The sequence below is a fragment of the Giraffa tippelskirchi genome, chromosome 2 (genome assembly GCF_054371585.1).
Source record: "Giraffa tippelskirchi isolate mGirTip1 chromosome 2, T2T-mGirTip1v1.2.pri, whole genome shotgun sequence".
NCBI lineage: Eukaryota > Metazoa > Chordata > Mammalia > Artiodactyla > Giraffidae > Giraffa > Giraffa tippelskirchi.
In genome coordinates this window covers 186099953-186115826 of record NC_137276.1, presented here as the reverse complement: position 1 = coordinate 186115826, position 15874 = coordinate 186099953, and the positions used below count along the sequence as shown (strand labels likewise).

General features: G+C 35.1%; 1 long non-coding RNA gene across 1 annotated transcript in view; it reads left to right on the top strand.

Moving 5' to 3' along the window:
- The window catches only part of LOC145539904 (uncharacterized), a 100079-nt gene that overhangs the window by 24558 nt on the left and 59647 nt on the right, over positions 1-15874 (top strand). Inside the window, exons 2-3 of the long non-coding RNA XR_014078040.1 lie at positions 13969-14023; positions 15231-15305. This is a non-coding gene — a long non-coding RNA (uncharacterized LOC145539904). The remainder of the gene's footprint in view (positions 1-13968; positions 14024-15230; positions 15306-15874) is intronic.

The window sequence follows — 15874 nt, the reverse complement described above, 5'->3', positions numbered from 1 at the left end:
AGTGTGCCCTCAGGGTCATCAGTGAGATAAGATTGTATGTAATTATTTGCTTTAACAAACCAAGGAATCACCTTTTCCTCCATTCACCTCACCCACCTCCATGAAGGGCATGCAACATTGGGTTTTCTGCTAGGAATATAGCAAAAACTCCTGCCCTCCAATTATGCACTTCTATTATTTTGTGAACGAAGTGAACTTTGTACCATGCTTTAGAATAGTCTTGTCTAACTCTTCTAATTTACATGTTTTAGAATTTCTTAATTTAGGATCAATATCTGGGTAGTGTCTTAGGAGTAATGACAGATGCAATTTTTTCTCTTCTCCACATCAGTAGTATTGGGCAGCCACCAAGTCTGTTGAAGAACTCCATTAATTTTTTTTTTTACAAATTTAATCTCTTTGCCAGTATTTAACATTAGGCTGGAAAGTTCTCTTTTCTTTCCAAGTACTTGGTTTTTCTGAAAAACGTTTTTTAAAACCAGCCATAATCTCAGTGTGAAGTCATATATGAATCTGGCGCAATAAGGTCTGAATGCTCTCTTGTCCTCTTAGCGTAAAGAAATGCATACCGTTGAAGGGGTATAGCTGTATCTACCATATCGTATATTGAGTTAGTGGCACGTTGCTGCTGCTGCTGCTAAGTCGCTTCAGTCATGTCCGACTCTGTGCGACCCCATAGACGGCAGCCCACCAGGCTCCGCCATCCCTGGGATTCTCCAGGCAAGAATACTGGAGTGGGTTGCCATTTCCTTCTCCAGTGCATGAAAGGGAAAAGTGAAAGTGAAGTCGCTCAGTCGTGTCCGACTCCTAGCGACCCCATGGACCGCAGCCTACCAGGCTCCTCCACCCATGGGATTTTCCAGGCAAGAGTACTGGAGTGGGGTGCCATTGCCTTCTCCAGTGGCACGTTAGAGGAGGCTATATTTTGATTATCAAAGTAATTCTACTCAGCTGCTGTTCTTACCATTTTTAATGCTTTGGTGCTGCATTCCATACTATTGTGAGAGAAAGAAGGGATCATTTGTCCTATTTGTATTTACATTTGATTGGCTTTTACTGAACCTAATACTGCATTCAGGTTGTTAATGAATTAAATGCCAATTCACCTAACTGTGGGTCAGGATTCATAACTAAAGTTCTCAATTGAGTAACAGCAAAGTTTAGTGTGGTTTTCTCCAAGTCCTCAAGGAAAAAAAAAAATTGACTTAAAAACATGAACCAGATTTTGTTAAAAGTTCAGGCTCAAAGCTCTTATCAGAGTCTCCTTGCTTAATGGTTTCACTATTTCTAAAGCAGTTGTGAATAAGTATTTTTTTTCTATAATTTCTGTTTGCTTTCCTTTTCCATATATTAGCTATTGATTGGTTTCCTGTTTCATGATATAAAATTTTTGTTACATCGAAACATGGAAAGGTCAGCAGCCATTTGCTCATCAAAATTCATTGGTTCTTCCTTTTTCATGCTTTTTTGGGACATGTTTATGATTTTTTTTTATTCAATCAAAGGTCTTTGTGTCAAATAGTTGGAATTATATGGTATGTAGCCTTTTCATACTGTTTTCTTTCACTTAATCATATGCATTTAACTTTCCTTCGTATATTTTTACAACTTGATTGCTCATTTCTTTTTTGGTATGGAATAATACTCAATTGTCTGGATGTACCAGTTTATTCACTTACTGAAGGCCATCTTTGTTGCTTCCAAGTTTTGACAATGATGTATTTTCATTGCTGCTATAAAATCTGTGTGGAACTTTTTCCGTAGATGTTTCCAACTCCTTTGGTTAAATGCTAAGGTGTAAAATTGATAGGTCACATGGTAATTATAAAGTTATGTAAGATGTTGCTGAACTGTCTTCCAAAGCGGCTGTACTATTTTGTATTCCCATCAGTAATTACTGAGAGCTCATGTTGTTCTCTATCCTCAACAGGATTTGATGTTGTTAGTGTTCTTGGTTTTGACCATTCTAATAGGGGTACAGTGGCATCTCATTGTTTTAATTTCCATCAAGACACATGATGTGGAACATCTTTTCCCATGCTTGTCATCTGTATCATCCTTGAGGTTTCTGTTTAGCTCTTTTTGCCTATTTTTAAATTAGATTGTTTGCTTTCTTACAGAGTTTTTTAGTTCCTTGCGTACTGTGGATGAGTCTTTTATCAGATATGACTTTTTGTGAATACTTTCTCTATTTGTGTCATGTCTTTTGCAGATCACACGTTTTTAATTTTTAGGAAGTCCAGCTTTCTATCCCTCTTATGGATCACACCTTTCGTGTTGTATCTAAAAAGTCATCTCTGTGCCCAAGGTCCTCTAGATTTTGTCCTGTGCTATCTTCTAGAGTTTTATAGTTTTGCATTTGCATTGACGTCTGTGATCCATATTTAATTTTTGTGATTGCATTTGATTTTTTTCATTTTGTTATAAGCTAGGCTGTAACAGATGATGTTTAAGCAAGTGTGAGCAACATCAAACCTGTGAGGCTAAAGCCTCTACTTCTTAACTATTTTTAAAGTCGACTACATTATCCTCATCTTATCCTAGCCATTTGATCTGTAATTTATACTTTAGGGGCTCAAGCCGTTCGGATGCCTGTGACAGCCAAGCATCCAGTTAATAATTCTCATTTATTTTAAGTCACTGCATTTCAGAGTTGGAGGGAAGTAATTTCAGGGTCATATTCACACTTTTCAGGATGAAAGTTCAGACCCTGTGTTGAATCTTCCCCTAAGAACCTCATGTAATATTTTATTCTTAACAGTCTTTTTAAAAAAAGTAGTGCTGATATTACTTGTCTTCAACTTCAGAGGCTTGAAATTCTGCAGGTGTCTTATCTCAGCCACATATTTTTCTAATAGGTATCAAAATAGGCATTTTCTTCAGTTTCTTCAAAGACATTCTGGAACATAACTTCTCTAAGACCTTCAAAAATGAATGAGGCTATTTAACAACTTTCAAACTCAAACTTCATTCAACTTAAACAATATACCAGCTAATAAATACTTATTTTTAAAAATACCATTTTAAACTCTTATAATGAATTGGCAAAAATAAGTGTTGTTTTGTCCACAAATGAATGTTCATATAAACAAACAATGTGCTAATGGAGGTGCGACTTGGTATCAGTGTTTAAAATCATCCTACCAGTGTTTCACTCACTTTTCAACATTCAGTGGTTCTCCCAGTAGATGCTGTGCTAAGCTCTGTTATTGTGGCTGGGGAGGATTAATATGGAACGATAGAGGAAGAATATACATATGCAGAAGCAAAACACATCTGCCCTAGAGACAGTTTTAGTCTATTTGGGAAGTATTTGTAACACACATGGAAATAACCTAGGAACATGTTCTGAATAAAAACACTTCTCATTAAAATTCCAAAGTTCTTTACTAAAGGAGAAGAAGGCAAACATATTTTGTACTTGGTTCTGGTTAGATATTATATCAAACATTTTAAGTAGAGTTTAATATTTACCTATAATAATGCTCTCTGTACTTCTAATTTTATAGGAGATTCTAAACATAACTGGAGAACCTAAGTTCAAGGTTAAAAGGCCAGAGATACAAAGTTATTTGATCTCATATCTAATTTATCTCAAAACTCATGTTATTTTTACTATTTCCTGTTACATAGAAAAAAGTTGTTCTAACGTTTTTAAATCACACTGTGGAAAACAAGACAAAAAATTATCTTTTAATCTACATTTATACTAAAGTAAAAACATGCCACTCCATATCTTACTGATGGCAAGATTCAATGTACATATGAAGACATTATTTAAAATCATGGCCAAATCACCAAGTTTACATTCAGACGAATGTACTAGACTAAGACAAAATGTCTTATTTTTCAAGTAGTGAAGTAAAAAATATAAGTTATTTATCAAAAAAGAAAGCCTCAAACTTAGCCAATATATAGGGTTACTCTGGCTTCCCATGTACTTTGGCTGGTAAAGAATCCACCTGCAATGCAACAGACCTTGGTTGGATTCCTGGATTGGGAAGATCCCCTGGAGGAGGGATAGGCTACCCACCCAATATTCTTGGGCTTCCCAGGTGGCGCACACAGTAAAGAATCTGCCTGCAAAGTGGGCGACCTGCATTCAATCCCTGGTTGGGAAGATGCTCTGGGGGAGGGCATGGCAACCCACACCAGTTTTCTTGCCTGGAGAATCCCCTTGGACAGAAGAAATTGGTGGGCTGCAGTCTATGAGGTCGCAAAGAGATGGACATGACTGAGCAACTCAGCAGAGCACAGAACATAGTGTTACTCAATTAACATACATCGTAGATAATGTTAATCATAAGAATGTCCTGAAAAGTGAAAAAAGTTGAAGTCACTCAGTCGTGTCTGACTTTTTGCGACCCCATGGATTGTATAGATTCTCCAGGCCAGAATACCGGAGTGGGTAGCTGTTCCCCTCTCCAGGGGATCTTCCCAACCCAGGGATCGAACCCAGGTCTCCCCCATTGCAGGTGGATTCTTTACTGTCTGAGCCACCAGGGAAGCTCAAGAATATTGGAGTATGTGGTCTATCTCTTCTCCAGGGGATCCTCCTGACCCAGGAATCCAACTGGGGTCTCCTGCATTGTAGGTGCATTCTTTACCTGCTGAGCTACCAGGGAAGCCCCTAAGAATGTCCTATTAGTAAACAATTAATTGCATTATAAACTTTGAGTCACTAAATATGTGCTTATTAAAAATGGTCTGTAATATCTTTGGGAAATATTTCTGGCAGGGTATATCAATAACCTCAGATATGCAGACGACACCACCCTTATCGCAGAAAGTGAAGAACTAAAGAGCCTCTTGATGAAAGTGAAAGAGGACGGGAAAAAGTTGGCTTAAAGCTCAACATTCATAAAACTAAGATCATGGCATCCGGTCACATCACTTCATGGCAAATAGTTGGGAAACTAGCGGAAACAGTGTCAGACTTTATTTTTCTGGGCTCCAAAATCACTGCTGATGGTGACTGCAGCCATGAAATTAAAAGATGCTTACTCCTTGGAAGGAAAGTTATGACCAACCTAGACAGCATGTTAAAAAGCAGAGACATCACTTTGCCAACAAAGGTCCACCTAGTCAAGGCTATGGTTTTTCCAGTGGTCATGTATGGATGTGAGAGTTGAACTATAGAGAAAGCTGAGCACTGAAGAATTGATGCTTTTGAACTGTGGTGTTGGAGAAGACTCTTGAGAGTCCCTTGGACTGCAAAGAGATCCAACCAGTCCATCCTAAAGGAGATCAGTCCTGGGTGTTCACTGGAAGGACTGATGTTGAAGCTGAAACTCCAATACTTTGGCCACCTGATGCAAAGAGCTGACTCATTGGAAAAGACCCTGATGCTGGGGAAGATTGAGGGCAGGAAGAGAAGGGGACGACAGAGGATGAGATGGTTGGATGGCATCTCTGACTCGATGGACATGAGTTTGGGTAGATCTGAGAGTTGATGATGGACAGGGAGGCCTGGCGTGCTGTGGTCTATGGGGTCGCAGAGTTGGACACGACTGAGCTACTGAACTGAACTGAACTGAACTGAACATGATTATCTCATTGTTTGACTCAAGATTTTCTCAAGTTTTGAACTAAATTAGAACAATAAGATTTCTCTCAACCCCCAAATATTTCAGACTTTTACTAAATAAAATTTTCTAGCTAGGATGTAAAATCCATAAAGGGAAGAATTAAAACTTGTTGATTTTATTTACTTTTCCATAGCATAGTCTACATTGTTTATTTTTCCTTTAATGAATTATTTTGGAATTTAACAACTCATGCTATTCTGGGTCTTTTTATTCCCTAGATACCTAATAGACTAAATTTGATGTATCCATTTTTTACTAGAGTCAATTCTAATGGTTTTCATAAAGATTGAAATCATGATATAATAAACATTGATATAAACTTTGATAATTTACTTAAAAAAATACTGTTTTAGTAGATACTACTTGCAAGGAAAGGGATGTGAAACTCATATGATATTACAAATTCTTCCTCAGTAAAAATTTCAAGGTTTTAGGGTAATTAAGTTAGGTAAACTCCTTTGGCAATGAAGGCAGTACATACTTTGTCTAATTAAAGAAACTAATGAAAAAATCAAATGGGTAGCCTGTCACAAAATAAGATATTTGAAATGAGGTCATTATTTTAAATATTCACTTCTTTTATTCCTGCTCTGTGTTTTACAAAAAAAAAAACCACCTAGGAAAGAAAATATAAAAATAGGAAGAATGAATCTGTAAATTTCTGCTGGACAAACATTTACTCCTATTTTGCCTTCAGGCTTTCAAGTTGCTTCATCACAGACTTTACTTTTCAACCAATTTTGTCACATGTAGATACAGTCTATGAATCTCCTTTGGTAATAGAATCTGCATAGATTTTAAATTGAAGGCTATTGCTTGGGGGATGAGAAGGACATTTTAAGCAGTAAATAAATAATACAAAGCATGCACAAAAAAATCACCGCTGATTTGGTTTCTATACATAATATGTTGATCTTCATGTTAAAGCAGAAACAGAAATCAAGAACAAGACTATTTCTAAGAAGTAATAAAACATGGAAAAACAACTTTGATGTATTCATTGTTTTGACTTCTTGATTGGCAAGCTGACTTTTTGTAGATTTTTTTTTAAGTTGCAGGAAGCAAACAATAGAAAATAATTCAGATATTACATTATCAAATGATTTAAAGATGAACTAGAATTATATAAAAGTTACCTTTTAGGAAAGGTTAAGGTACTGTTGTGTGAACTAGGTGAAAACTTGAGTAACCTGGTAAACTATACGTACTTTTTGTTTTAATGAAAGTAAACTGAATAGAATCTTACTAGCACAATTCCTTGTGAAAGAAAAAAAGGAAAGAAATAGTACAATAAATGACATTCTACTATTGGCAACTTGTATCAGTAGACTTTTGGAAGCTTGCTTATATTTATTTGATTATTACATAGTATGTTAAAGCAAATTAAAAAGTATATACTTCACAGGCCTAAATTAAGCTGTGCACAATTTTGCAGTGGTACCAGTTGCTGCTACAGAGAGTTTATTTATGTAAAAATACAATATTCATCTCTATATTTGTGGAAATAGTATATAAGCCACTCAATGCTAAAACAGAACTTATATGATTTTTTTCCTTCACTCTCCTTGTGAGTGGATTTAGGCTTTGGATTATCTATATAAAACATCTCAAATTCATTGCTTATTTAACTCACTTGCACAGATTTTATAAACATATTATTGAAGAAATATAGAAGCCAATAAGAACAGAAATGTTATCAAGTATAAATGTCAAATTCTTAGTTTGCAGCTTCCAAATATATTTCATTATAGAATCCAAGCTGCCTCTCGTTTTCAGATTGTTCTCCTTCATTACATTATTGGCTGCCTATTACTGTTACTCATTTGGCCAAATTGAATTTAACATTATTTAGAGTGGAATTTATATCATGTTCATTTTCATATTCCTATTCTCATATATCAGTAATAACCTACCAAGTAGAATGCTTTATATACCAGAAGTGCCCAATCAAGGTATATTATGTACAGATGAATTTCAACATAAATGAACATATCAAATTTTATTTTAGCTTTTCAGTTGAAGAAAACTGTTCTTTGTAACATAGATCTGGTAAAAAGGGATAACATAAAATATGATAACAATAATCTAATATCAAATACAATTCATTATCAAGTCAAAACAACACTAAAAATTTTATAGAATGATAGAAATTTAAGAGGGCTGGTGTTTCTGGCACATAGAAAAAATAGTATTGGCATGTCATCAGGGAGTGTGTTAGTCACTCAGTCATGTCCGACTCTTTGCAACCCCTTGGCCTATAGCCCGTCGGTCTCCTCTGTCCATGGGATTCTCCAGGCACGAATACTGGAGTGGGTTGCCATTTTCTTCTCCAGAGGATCTTTCTGACCCAGGGATCGAACCTGGGGCCCCTGCATTGCAGGTAGATTCTTTACCATCTGAGCCACCAGGGGAACCTGTGTAATTATTATTTATCATTGATGAATGATTAATTCTTGGTGCTCCCAGGAAGTAACTTACCTATTTTAGTCTCAATAAGTATTTGATCCTCCCTTCTTTGCACATGAAACTATTAATGTCTTCACAGTGAAAACAGCCAGCTCAGTAATTTTTCTTAGGGAGTCAACCAACTGGTAATTGTCTATCTCCATTTTGGTGACAGGATCTATAATTCACACATTTTGAGCAAACCTATGTGACTGTTTTGTACTTTTCTGTCACCAACATTATAGCAACAATGTTCTGTACATTTTCTGCTGAATCTTTCAGACTGCCTCAATTAAAAAACAAACAAAAAAGCCATTATCAGCAGGAGTAATGTTGATGCATTAGGCAAAGATGAAGACTTGCTAAAGGATAGCTTATATGGGCATAGCTTGCAGAATAGTTCCCAAGAGGAGTATTATAAAAGATGGAAACTCCAGGCAGTTTCTCCTATAAATGTTTTAATACTAACAAAAAAAAAATCTTAATTTGTCAGCTGTTTCTTGAGCAGTAATCACAAGTTACAGGGCACAAGAGGATGTAATTCAAGAATCTGAGCATAAGTTGTTACCGTAGCCCTAAACTCCTGGTTTGATAGTAATGTAGTGTTAAATTTCAAAGAAAATAACAATTTTATAAAATTTAAATCTCTCTTAAAGAAATAAATTCAATATAATACTATGACTTAGTAAATTGAAAATTGCATAAATATGGAAGAACTTTGTGAACTGCAAAACACTGTAAAATCAATGACTTATAATTTACAAACCCTTTTTGCATTATCATTAGTTAACATAATATTACTCAGTTTTATCCCCTGTACTGTGAGAAATTTTCTGTGCCTGCTCCTTTTAGTATATTCACCCATCTGTCTTTCCACCCAAGCTATTAGGCTGGGCATAATTTTTTACTTTCCCTGCTCCCTTAATCCTCAAATTAACTGAACAAATAAAACATCTAATGTTCCCTTTGAATTATTTCTTAATTTCTCTCCTATTAATCTTCCATAACTTATCAAATTCCTTTCAACTTATGTCTACAATATTATAGTTACCTTTTTAAAAACTGACGTTTAATTGATAAAACATGAATTTTAGTTGTACAACATAGTGATTTGATATTTATAGATATTGTGAAATGATCACCATTATTTAGTTGACATCTGTCATACATAATAGAAGAAAATTTTTGTGATGAGGACTTTGTACCTACTCAGCAACTTTCAAGTATGAAGTACAGTATTATAAAATACAGTCACCATGCTCTACAGTACTTCTCCAGAACTTTATAAGTGGTAGTTGTAACTTTGGACTGCCTTGACCCATTCACCACTCACCCCACCCATCATGCATGATCTAAGAGCTTTGATTTTTGCTTTTGTTTTGAAATTTCACATGTGGGATCATACGGCATTTGTCTTTATTTGACTTACTTCACTTAACATTAGTGCCTTCAAAGGTCACCCCGGTTGTTGCAAATGGCAAGATTTCTTTCTTTCTTTCTTTCTTTTCTGTTTCTTTTTTTGTGGCCATGTAGCTTTCCATTGTATATATATATATGTCACATTTTCTTTATCCATTCATCCATCAATGGACACGTAAGTTGTTGCTATGTCTTGCCTGTTGATAATAATGCAGTAAACATGGGGATGCATATATTTTTTTTGACTTTTTGTTTTCTTCAGATAAATACTTGGAAGTAGGAACTGGTGGTTCATTTGGTAGTTTTATTTTTAATTTTTTGAGAAACCTTCATATTGATTTCCATAGTGATTGTACCAATGTACGTTTCAGCAAAGTGCGTAAGAGTTCCTGTTCTACACATCTTTGCCAGAACTTGTTATTTCTAGTCTTTTTGATAAGATAGCGATTACAGTAAGTGTGAAGTCATCTTGTATTAATATCTTGTGTACTTGTATTTATAGTGTTACAATTACTTTTCTTATTCTCTTCACTTGAATCTTGCCTCAATCAATGAACAAAATATGCACTATTGAATGATCTAATTCAGGATTTCTCAAAATTCACCGTGCCTAGAAATTACCTGGTGATCTTGTTAAAATGCAGATTTGGATTCACTAGATCTGGGGAGTCTGAGCTTCTACATTTATAAGCTCGTGCACGATGCTGATAACATTCTGCAGATCAGACTCTGAAAAGCAAGAATCTTGATAAAACTTTAATTTCTCACATTACTCCCATTCATTAAATTTGTCATGGCAACCTGTTTGTGTTGGAATGGAGTCAGCCTTCTTGAGCACGGAATACAGTCATTTAGGATTTTCATCATCAAATCCTTGACATTTACAGCCACATCTTTTAAGCTCTCCTCTTTATCAGCTTTGAGTTTTAATATGTAATTTACAATATCAAACTTGAGTCTTTCCCCCCAAAATGAAGTTGAGTCATCCTGTGTAACTGTTGAGTCACCCTCTTGTCCCTTCCTGGGACTTTTTTTCATTATTGATTTCTCTTGTCCTCCAAGGCTCATTTTGTTACCTCTTCCAGAAAGCCTTTATTGGCAATGTGAAACTTGGTTTGTCTACTCTTACACATACTCCATTATGACTCTGGGTTGATGATTCTAACAGCACTTTAGATTTTTCTAAAATGTTTGACAAGTATTTATCCCATTGGCAATGGTGTTTTCATCATTGTGCCCCACAGGCTTTGTCAAGGTACTGGTTCATAATAAGAGCTAGTAAATATTTGCCTGACTCGACTGAAGTTATGTAAGGTCACTTCTGAAACTTATCCAAATTATACATATGCATAATTGTTGCTGGAACAAGTAGGATATTTTAAGAAACATTTAAAAAAATAGCATTTACTTATTTCCATTTTCTTTTCATGGTCTTTAGTAATGTCCCTTTACTGTTAGTATCCACTATTTTTTCTGTGTTTACTTGATTTCCTTGATGAGAGTATCAGTTTTATCAGGATATTTTCTGCCATTACTTCATGGCAAATAGAGGGGGGAAAGGTGGAAGAGTGACAGATTTATTTTTCTTGGGCTCTAAAATCACTGTAAATGGTGACTGCAGCCATGAAATTAGAAGACGTTTGCTTCTTGGCAGGAAAGCTATGACAAACCTAGACAGTGCACTGAAAAGCAGAGACATTACTCTTCTGACAAAGGTCTGTATAGTCAAAGCTATGGTCTTCCCAGTGGTTACGTACAGTTATGAGAGCTAGACCGTAAAGTGGACAGAGCACTGAAGAATTGATGCCTTCGAATTATGGTGCTGAAGAAGACTCCTGAGAATCCTTTGGACAGTAAGGAGATCAAACCAGTCAACCTTAAGAGAAATCAACCCTGGCTACTCATTGGAAGGACTGATGCTGAAGCTGAAACTCCAATAATTTGGTCATCTGATGAGAAAAACTGACTCATTGGGAAAGTCCTTGATGCTGGGAAAGATTGAGGGCAGAAGGAGAAGAGGGTGTCAGAGAATTAGATGGCTGGATGGCATCACTGATGCAATGGATATGAACTTGTGCAAATTTCCGGAGATGGTGAGGGACAGAGAGGCCTGGCATGCTGCAGTCCATGGGGTTGCAAAGAGTTGGACATGGCTGGGCAACTGAACAACAAAAATAATTTTCTGGCTGTGTAGATCACCTTTATTATTTTCTAGTTTCTCAAATACTTGTCTTCATTTCTCTCCTTCGTTCTTTGGCTTTCTTTGTTCTATCTTATGAGTCATGCCAAGAATTTTTAGTCTTATTATTTTCTAATGTGTTTGAATCTGTAAATTTTCCTCTAAGGCAATGTATAGCTGGATCTTATAAAACCAAATATGTGTAATTATTATTTAATTAAAATGTTTTATAGCTCCTATTGTGATTTCTTCTTGACCTCAAGTTATTTAGAATTTTACTGCTTAATTTCAAAATACAAGTAGCATTACCATTTTATTACTGATTCTATCTTAATTGCTCTATGGTCAAAGAGCATACTTTGTATAATTTTAATCCTTTTAAATTAGATACTTTATGACACTACAAAGGACCAACTTTATTAAAATGTTTAATATGAATTTGAAAATTCCTATTCCTATTTCCTATTTTGTGTGTATGTTCTGTAATTATCAGATGAGTCAATTTTGTTAATCAAATATTATGTCTTGTTTTTTCTTTATATCAATAATGATAGAATGTCATTAAAATCTCATTTACTTGGGATTTGTCTATTTCCTATCAAGGGAACCCTAGATTCAAATGCCCAGGTGATCTCTCTTGTCTTCTCTCCTTTTGCATCTTTGACATAAACATTTTTCACAATAGTAGACCTCAGTTGAATTCATTTTTAAAGAAAACTTGTTTAATTTTTAAATTTATATTGCCCACATATTTGTAGATGGTGACTGCAGCCATGAAATTAAAAGACACTTGCTTCTTGGAAAGAAAGCTATGAGAAACCTGCACCGTGTATTAAAAAGGAGAGGCATCTGTTTGCCAACAAAGTCCATGTAGTCAGTGCTATGATTTTTCCAGTAGTCATGTACAGATGTGAGAGTTGGACCATGAAGAAGGCTGAGCATCAAATAGTTCATGCTTTTGAATTGTGCTGGAGAGGACTCTTTGAGACTCCCCTGGACAGCAAAGAGATCAAACTATTCAGTCTTAAAGGAAATCAACCGTGAATATTCAGTGGAAGTACTGTTGCTGAAGCTAAAGCTCCAATAGTTAGGTCAACTGATGTGAAGAACTGACTCATTGGAAAAGACCCTGATGCTGGGAAAGATTGAAGGCAAAAAGAGAAGGGGGAGGCAAGGATGAGATGGTTAGATAACATCACTGACTCAATGGACTTGAATTTGAGCAAACTCCTGGAGATAGTGGAAGACAGAGGAGCCTGGCATGCTGCAGTCCATGAGGTCACAAAGTACTGGAAAAGACTTAGTGATACAACAACCACAACAACTTATTTGTGTAATACAAACTACTCAGCCAATACCAGAGGCCCTGAGTAGCTTTTTAAATCATAGATCTTCTTTGATTTCTAATAATATGAAGAGTCAATATAAGTTTATTCTTACTGGTCAAATTTTCTATTTCATATTCTGGTAGGAAATCTGCTTTTTATATTTTCATGTTTTCCCCTTTAGAGTTCTTAGTTTTGTTTTGTTTTTTAATCTTTCTGTATACATGAAGACTCACATAAAATATCTGATCTTTAGGAACAAAAACATACCCTTTCCAAATGAAATGAACAAAAATAAATGAAATAAAATAAAAATTGTATCTAAAGTTAGAGTGAATCCAGGAGGTTGGAAACTGAGTACAAATTAAAGAACTGTAAAATGTTCTAATGAATGTATTCTAATAAAATACCATAACATAAATGCAAACCATGAAATGCTTTGTTTCATTTATGTACTAATTTTGAGAAGATTTGGATCTTAATATATGATTCAGTTCCCATTCAGGAATATATGTATTTCTGTTGTTAGTTATTTTGCATACCTCAGAATAGACCTTTCTGTAATTTATTAATTTATTAGTTTTTTTTAGACAAATTCTATCGGACTCTTGGCAATTTCTGCTTCCCATTATATGTTCTATAGTATCAAGATCAGACTACAGAATAAAAAAACCTTAGATATTATGTTGCATGAAGAATTATGTACAAGATTTCTTTTTTCTTTTTCTTGCATGGAACAAACTTTCTTAACCTATCTGTTCATCTGAAAAAAAAAACTATTCACCAATCATTTTTTGACTTACTGCTTTACACTAATAATTTTTTCTTGATTTTTGATTTTGGGTAAGATTTTTCTCTTCTCATAATATGCAACTGACTTCAATGTAATTACTTAGGATTAGTGGCTTTATACATAAAATGATTTAAAGATATTTTTTTCTTTCTCTCTCCAAAAATAAAGAGGCCTATGATTCAACAGTTCTGAGATGTGGCTTGTGCTTATTTTTTTTAGCAAGACACTCCACAGGCAATTCTAGTGCAAGTCTGACTGAGGACCACTGCTGGAGGTAAGCTCCTCATGGAAGGGACTCTGACACATTCACTGTTTCATCTTTCAAGTAACACAGTATTAGTTACACTAGTGAAGTTGCTCAGTCGTGTCTGACTCTTTGCGACCCCATGGACTGTAGCCTACCAGGCTCCTCCATCCATGGAATTTTCCAGGCAAGGGTACTGGAGTGGGTTGCCATTTCCTTCCCCAGGGGATCTTTCTGACCCAGGGATCGAACCTGGGTCTCCTACATTGCAGGTAGATGCTTTACCATCTGAGCCACCAGGGAAGCCCTTTAGGCACACTAGTGCTCAATAATTAGTTAACTGAAGAATGAATATATTATTAATTTCTTAGCACATATTTTATAGTCAGCCATGTTAATGTTCTCCTGGTCAGTCAGTGTTATAATATTTTAAAATTCTCTTTTTTATTCATTTTGATATGAAATTACATTGAGAATTCCAGAACAAAGTTATATTTATATAAGACTACATGTTTGTCTTCTTTCTTACATTATTTTTCATCTGTTTTCAGTTTTAAGATATAGTTGACATAATATTGTATATGTTTAAAGTATACAGCGTGATGACTTGATGTACATATTATAAAACATGTGGATATTGTATATATACATATATATATTTCAAAATGATTACCACAATAAGGATAGCTAACATATCCAACACCCCATAAAGGTAACATTTCTTTTTTTTGTTGTTTTGGTGATGAGACCTTTTACCATTTACTAGTCTCTTAGCAACTTTCAAGTATAGTGATACAGTATTACTAACTGTGGTCTGCTGCTGCCGCTAAGTCTCATCAGTCGTGTCTGACTCTGACCCCACAGATGGCAGCCCACCAGGCTCCTCTGTCCCTGGGATTCTCCAGGCAAGAATATTAACTATGGTCACCATGCTATATATTAATGTTTCCCCAGAATGTATTCATCTTACAACTGGAGATTTGTTCACTTTGACTGTATTCATCTATTTTCTCCCACCACTCAGTGCCTGGTAACCACCAACCTATTCTTTTTCTGTAAGTTAAGCTTTTTTTTTTTTCAGATTACACATATAAGTGATATCATACAGTATTTATCTTTCTGTCTGACTAGTTTCACTTAGCATAATGTACTCAAGGTTCATACTTGTTGTCACAAATAAGATTTTTCTTATGTCTAAATAATACTTCATTCTATAATATTTTCTTTATCCATTCAGATATTGATGGACACATAGGTTGTTTCCATGTCTTGGCTATTGGCTATTGTGAACAGTTCTGCAGTGAACATGGAGGTAGGTGCAGATAACTCTTTGAGATTGTGCTTTTTGATAATTGGTATCCTAATAGGTGTGAAGTTATAGCTCATTATGGTTTGAATTAGCATTTCCCTGATGATTAGTGAGGATTGTTACCTTTTAATATACCTGTTGAGAATTTGAAAATCTTTCAAAATGTTTAGTCAGGTCTTCTGCCCAATCAATGGGTTGGAAATATTTTTTTCCAATTCCATGGGTTACCTTCTCATTTTGTTCATGTTGTTCAGCAGAAGGTTTTTAGTTTGATGTAGTCCTGGTTTTTCTTGCTTTTGTTGCTTATGTTTCTGATGTTTAAAGAATCTTTGCCAATACCAGTGTCAAAGAGCTTTCCCCATATGTATAAGTTTAGCTACCCCTGCTTTATTTTGGTTATTATTTTTCAGAAATATCTTTTTCTGTCTTTTCATGTTCAATCTGTGTATGTCCTTAAAGGTAAAGTCAATATACTTTTTATATATATTTTTCAAATTCAGTCAGCTATTCTGTCTACTTAATGGATACTTTAATCCATTTACCTTTAATTACTTGTAGGTAATGTCTTACCA